The sequence below is a fragment of the Pteronotus mesoamericanus genome, unplaced genomic scaffold, assembly GCF_021234165.1.
Source record: "Pteronotus mesoamericanus isolate MK-2021 breed Mesoamerican mustached bat unplaced genomic scaffold, CSHL_Meso_final contig_74, whole genome shotgun sequence".
Lineage (NCBI taxonomy): Eukaryota > Metazoa > Chordata > Mammalia > Chiroptera > Mormoopidae > Pteronotus > Pteronotus mesoamericanus.
In genome coordinates, this window is record NW_026555247.1 from 27,231,472 (window position 1) to 27,238,583 (window position 7,112).

The window sequence follows — 7,112 nt, forward strand, 5'->3', positions numbered from 1 at the left end:
AAGTCAGGTACCTGCTCTCCCGCCACCTCAGCCGCTGTGTGCGTAGGGCCTTCGGTTAAGGAGGAGGGGCAAGGGGGTGGTTAGGCCTTCCTGGCTTCAACTGCTGGGATTGCTTGTGGACAGCAAAGGCGTCTCTAGCACGCTCCTCCCGGCCAGGCGCAGACTCTGCGTCTCTGTGCAGTTATTTCCTTTCTTTAGGAGTAACTAAACTCTTAGGAACGTTACTGATAATTACCCTCATCCCTGTTTTTATTGTTACTTGAAGACACTCACTAAGTTTGGGGAGTAAGGCCTGACAGATGTTCAGGAGGCCAGATTCAGTGTTGGAGGAAGAGCCCTGGGCTGAGCAGAGAGCTGGCCCCTGGCGGGGCCTGGGTGCCGCGGTGGGCCCTGGGCCTTCCCTCGCTGGGCCTGGGGGTTTGGGAGTGTTCCTTCCCCTCCCGGGGCCTTCCTAGGGCCGGCAGTCAAGGCATGGGCGTTTCCCCAGCCCGGAGCTGGGAGGGAATGGCTGCTGAGGCCTGCGCCCGCCCTCTGGAGATGGGGCAGCTGGGGGGCGCCAGCCTGAGGCTGCGCGGGGCAGTGGGGGGTGGGCAGAGGCGGGCTGAGGAGCCTGCAGGCGCAGCATAGGGCACCATGTCGCCAGCAGGAGATAATTTAGTTACCACGGGCACCGGCAACGCTCTAATCCTGCAAGGCCCATCTCAGAGCCCACCTTTTCCATGAAAACTTCTTCGAAGGCAAAATAAAGCAAGACAAGCAAACAAACAAACCAACCTTTCCTCAGGTGTCAGCTTGACCGGACTTCTCTTTTCCTGGACTCCACGTAGTCCAGACCAGACAGCGTGTGGCTGTCCACCGTCTTGCATTTAAATCATTTCAGGCCTTTTTCCGTGGGTTTCCAGATAGGATGTGATCCCTCTAGGGAACTGCGTGTCGCCCACCTGTCGGAGAAGCACAGGAGCGCCTTTCGGAAGCACTGGCAGGTGTGCGCACTCCCCACAGCCCTGCGCCGGGCCCTCAGCCACGGGCGGGCAGCGGCGTCTGTGTCCCTTCCTGTTCCGTAGTTCTCTGCTCTCGTCTTTCCTTGCTCTGTGTGCTCAACCTTTTCTCAACTCCGCTGGTCTCTTGATGGAAATGAAACATACAGAGAACTTTCTTGCATTTATTCAAGGAATAAACTACTCTCTCGGCCTCCTGCCCGCACGGCTGTCCCCTACTTGTCATAAGGACACTGATGGCCCTGGAAGACCTGAGGGGCTTCTCAGGGGTCGGTCATATTCAGAGACACTCAAGCAATTTAAATGTTCAGTACTTTTTTTTTTTTCTTTTCACTTTCTGATGCTGTATAAAATGAGCCACCAGAGTTCACTGATTCTCTGAGAGACTCATTCTGTTAGCATCTCTGAAGGTGGATTGTGCTTCACCTTCCAAAGGGAACTGCAGTCACTTCTGTTGGGCCCTTGGGAACCACTTGCAGTTCTTGGCTTGAGTGCTTTTAGGGGTTTCTTGGGGACCGCATTAGTAATGTGAATTCAGGTTGCAAACTTGTGTGAGGAGGACCTTATTATTCCAACATGCACTGTGGAGTCTCCACGCTGTCCCTCGCTGCTTCATTTCTTGTCACCAGCACACTTGGCCCTTTGGTGTCCTGGTGTTATGTACAAGTCTCTGAAAAGACCCTCCAATGGGGGCTTATTTTCTTTCTCAGGGATACACAAAATTGTACCTTAGAGCTCCTGATGGCTTGTGGTTCTCTGCTGACCAGAACCCCTGTACGCTGGCCGTTCCCGGGAGCACAGAACCGTTACTCTAGTAGTAACTCCTGTGTGGCTGTGGCCACCGAGCACTCTTCTGTGGACCCAGGACACAAGTCCACCAACTCCAGAGGGCAGTGCCAGGGCACCCAGCTGTTCTGGTCTTCCCAGCACACGTGGCCGGGTTGTTAAGAGAGAGCCCACCAGACGAGACAACTGGGGATGGCTGCAGAGCGAGGCTGGGGACGTGAGCCCGGGAATCCATGTAGCCTCAGCTCCACCAGGTGGTGGCTCAGGATGAGGTGAACATGCTGGCGGGATGGGGAAGCTCCCGGGTGCTGGCCGCGTTCTTTCCGCGTCCCGGCAACAGAGATGTGTGGCGCGCCTCGGGTGATGGGGATTAACCAGGGTGGTGACATAGCTCCGGCAGTGGCTTCCGTAGCAGTTCAGTCAGTGTCCCTGCGGTGACCCGGCTCCCCCGCTTTCACTTCTCCCTCTTAGCTTCTACAGCCATGACCTGCTGCTAGGGACGGACGGCTCACAGCCCAGCTCCCCAGGAGCAGGGGGCTACCTTTCATGTCACTTAGCGACTATAAGGCAGGCTGTCCCCACTGGGTAGGGTTCTCATGCCCTGCCACCCCAAGGGTCACTGGCTAGCCTGTAAGTGGCTGATGTAGCTTTGGCACCAATTTCTGGTCAATGGGATGTGGCCTAGGTCACATGACACAGCGCAGAACCCCCTGCGACCACATGTTCGCAGGAAGGGGCAGTATTGCTGCTCAGGCAATGTATACGCCCGAAGGTATAAATAAGAGTCCCCAGGCTCCATGGTCACCCTCCCTAGGCACTGTGAATTTCGACGAGGGGTTTACCCTCTGACTATTCCTTTTTTTTCTTTTTCTTTTTCTTTTTCTTTTTCTTTCTTTTTTTCTGAGATATAAGCGACATGTAATAGTACGTTAATTTCAGGTATGCAACGTAACAATTCGGCATTTGTATATATGTTTTGCAAACCTGCTAACAGTTCTTGTTTGCCTTTCCTTTTCTTAGATTTCCTAAGGCCCCCAGGTGTGACCAGACACTGCTGGGACGTCCATGGTGCCCACTTCCAGGGGTATTCTCTCCCTCATTATGAAGAATGGCCTAAAGGGCACTGTCCTGGATCTACTGCGTCAGGCCCACGACCCGCCCAGCAGCAGTTCTACTCCCACGCGGGGCCCTGACGTGCGTGCCGTGGGAAGGCCTGGTGAGCCGTGGGGGTTAAGTGCCGCAGTCTCATCAAGAATTATTTCACACACCCTAACTTTACATTGAGAGCCCATCGTGATCCTGTCAGCTGTACTTATGTGTGTGTGTGTGTGTGTGTGTATGCATTTCTTGAACATAGTTCTTTTAAAAATTATGAAAAAACTTTAATAATATATGTTATAAACATTTGGAAAATAGGAGAAAGACAGAAAAATCTCCTACCTTACCACTTTAATATAACCATTGACAGTATTTTTTTTAAATGCAGGTATGACAAGTACAATGTACACGAACGGTGAGTGCTGAGCTCTGAGGATTTTTATGTCCTGCACATCTACAATGTTGCCACCACCCAGATAAAAATGTAGGAACATTCCCAGCACCCCGGTGCGCTCCCTGGTGTCCCTCTCAGGAGACCCTCCCTCCAAAGGCAACTACGATTCTGACCTCCCTCATCATGGGTTAATTTTGCTTATTTTTGAACTTCCTATAAATGGAACCACATAACATGCACAGTTTGATGTCTTTTCTCAAAAACATGATACATCTATGTGTCTCCCAGCAGTTTGTTTTCATGGATGCATAGGAGGACCCCATCTTCTTCCTTCCCTTCACTCTGATGGGGTGGAACGTGGTGGAATAGTGGGGACAATGGATGCTGCAGAGCCTGGCAGAAGGGGCCTCACTGTCACACCCTGGCTCGGCTCCTGAAATGCTTTCCACCCGTCTGTGCTATTTCTTTACTGAGGCTCATACCCGAGGCAATGGGTGGGGGGGGCAGCGGGTGGAGTCCACACAGGGCTCCTTCCCAGGCAGTGAGGCTAGGGCACAGGACATAGGACCCCCTCTTGTCTTTGTTCCACCCGTGTGTGCTAGCTGCTCCCCACAGCCCTGCACCCCACTGGTGATAGACCCAGGCAGCAAATGCCCATGAGAAGGAGGGGGGGTACACGTAGCTCCTCCTACAGCCCTCGCTCTGTTGGCAGGGGGACAATTCGGGCAGCTGGGGACACTGCGGAGGGAAGGCGAGGAGCCCTCGGGCTCCAAGTGTCCACAAGGGTGAAGTGTGGGGAGGACCATGATTGTTGTCCCATCTGCTCTGTTGCTCCAGACTGTGTCCCCGCCGTCTCTCCCTGTGTCCTCCGCTGACAGGGGCCGGGAGATGGGGGGCTGCTGGCTATGGTCTGTTGCTAGCAGCTCAGAGGCTCCCTTGCTCTGGGGCTTTGCATCTGGTGAGTTTTCACTGAGGAGACGCAAAGGGGACCTTCCTTGGCCGGAGGGACTGGAGCACAGGCCAGCGGTAGGACAGATTTTTGCCCTGTCCTGTGCCCTAGGTTTCTCTACTGTGGACTCCTTCTCTCTCTTCCTCAGTTCCTCAGGGAAGAGGGAAGGACCAAGCGTTTGGCTACCTCGGCTAAAGAGAAGCGTCTTCGGGGGCTGCTGAGAAAGGGACCGAGACAGCACAGGCCTGTGGTGCTACTTAGCGGAGAAAGTGTCCCAGGGCTCGCTGCTGGGGCAACGGGGCTCCTAACGGCAAGTCAATCCAGTTTATGAAAATCCAGGATTCACTTTCAACATAAAAAAATGTGACAGAGAGAAAGGGAGAGTCACAGGTTACTTCATAACATTGATTTCAATTTATTTCATTAACGAAGGCATTTCTTTTACGGGCCTTTAAACACGTGTGCTCTCAGCCTACATTTTAAGTCATCTGATTTAGTTAGGGATTTACAAACATCCCTCCCCCCCCGCCACCCATGAAGGTGAAAAAGATGGAACTTATTATAAGGAAACCTATAAAAGAACTGGATCACTTTCCAAAAGAGCAATACAGATATACTTGGTTTTATATATTATTCTTATTGTCATTTAATTTTTTAAGGCAATGATATTGTGTTTATATGACTAGAACTGGATACAGGGGTTCAGCAAGCTGGCTAGATACATAATATCCAAAAGCTATTCATTAGAAATAACTAAATAGAAAATAAAGTAGAAAAAAGATCTCATTGAAGAAAAACCTCATAAGACCTTTATGGGGAAAAGCGAAAAACTTTTACCAAGGACTGTGCCAGGAGATCCCCTGGGAGGGGACTCTTCTGAGCTAGGGGCTCAGAGGCAATCCCTGCCGTGTGACCAAGGGGGCGGGCATTGGTACAGAATGACGAACAAGTCACTGTTGTTTTGGCATGCAACTGAGAGGTCCCTGACCAATGGGACACTCAAATTTCTGAGAATTAAGACATGATCTAATGATTAAAAAAGAAAAAGGTGCTGGAGAAGGCGGTGATAGAGTCACCCGGGGACAGGACCCAGACTGGACACCAGTAGGTGGACAGCAGATGGAAATACAGATAGCGTCAGGCTGACGTCACTGGTTAGCAGGACCTCAGAATAGCCCAGGGCTCTGCCAAACGGCAGGGACAGCTGGCTTGGAAGCAGCACTGCGGGGCAGCACAGCCAATGACCCACCCGGACCTGAGGTCATGGGACAAGACGGGGACAAGGCTTATCCGTGAGACATACTGATGACATCCTCGTGTATAAGGAGCTTATACCCTAAAGAATTTGTAATGGTTTCCCTTGTATCACTTGTTCCCATTCGCCTCGCCTTCCAGACCTGCCCCCACGAGCCTCCTTATTGGTTTGTGTGAATTCACAGAATTTGGGAAGCTGGGTATTTTTATAATAAAGTGTGTGTGTGTGTGTGTGTGTGTGTGTACACATACACCTATGTAGGTGTATGAACGAACACACACAGAGCGGGGAGGCGGCAGGACGAGGGCTGGGTGGGTGCAGGGTTGAAGCGGTGTTTGTCAGCAGCAGCGCTCTCAGCTCTTGGGGCCAGATGAGCCTTCGCCACGTGCACTGTCCTGTGCGCTGGAGGGTGCTAGAAGCATCTTTACCTTTGCCCACTAGACGCCGGTGGCACCCCCTCCCCGGCCATGACAACTAATCAGGTCTCCAGATATTGCCAATGTCCCCTGGGGATGAAACTGTCCCCTGTTGAGAACCAATAGGTTAGGGGTGTGTGAGTGGGAAAAGACGGAGAACAGGGCGTCATTCAGAGAAACTGGCACAACTTTGGTCTCTCAGGCTGTCTCCGATGGCATTCCCTTAGGCTCCTCTGAACTTTCGCACACGCTCAGCGGTTTGTAATAGCTACTTTCCACTGGCTCATTTCCCCGAGCCGGCCACGGAGGGGACGTTAATGGCAACGCTGCTCTTTGACTGGGGAGGGGCTGGTGGTGGGAGAGGAGAGGAGTCGCCTGCCCCCTTCTGAGACTGGACTGCTCGCTCTTCCTCAGCCCCATATTCTCCACTTAAACACACGGTCCTTCAAAGGAGCATGAACCTTCCTGAGGGTTCCACTCCAGTGTATCCGAAGGTTTAAAATACATCATCAGCACTCTCTTTATTCAAGGGAAGGACTATCTGGTATATCATTTATTAATATCAAGACTAAGTTCAGCAGTTTTGCTCCTTGGACATTTATCTCAGGGTGAGTTATGAACATCACTCATCACACAAATTAAACTGGTTTTCAAAATATTAAAAAAAATACAAGACAACAAAAAATAACTCAACTTAAAAAATGGGAAAAGGACTTACACATACATATGTATATACATACATATGTACATACGTACATATTTGTCAAAAAAAAAAAGATATACAAGTGGCCAATAAGCACAGAAAGAGATGCTCAAATCACTGTGATTAGGGAACAACAACTCAAAACTGCAATGACATCAGCACACAGCCGTTAGGATGGCTGCTATAAAAATAGAAAGTAGCAAGAACTGGCGAGGATGTGGAAAAACTGAAACCCTTGTGCACTGCTGATGGGAGTGTAACACGGTACAGCTACTGTGGAAAACAGTATGGCAATTCCTAGAAATATTAAAAATAGAATCACTGTATTTATCCAGCCATTCCACTTGTGGAAATAAACCTCAAAGAGCTGAAAGCAAGCCATGGACAGGTACCTGCACACCACGTTTGCAGCAGCATTATTCACAGTAGCCAAGGTGGCAGCGACCTAGATGTCCACTGACAATGAATAAATAAAATGTGGCAGACACATATAACGGAATATTATTCAGCCTC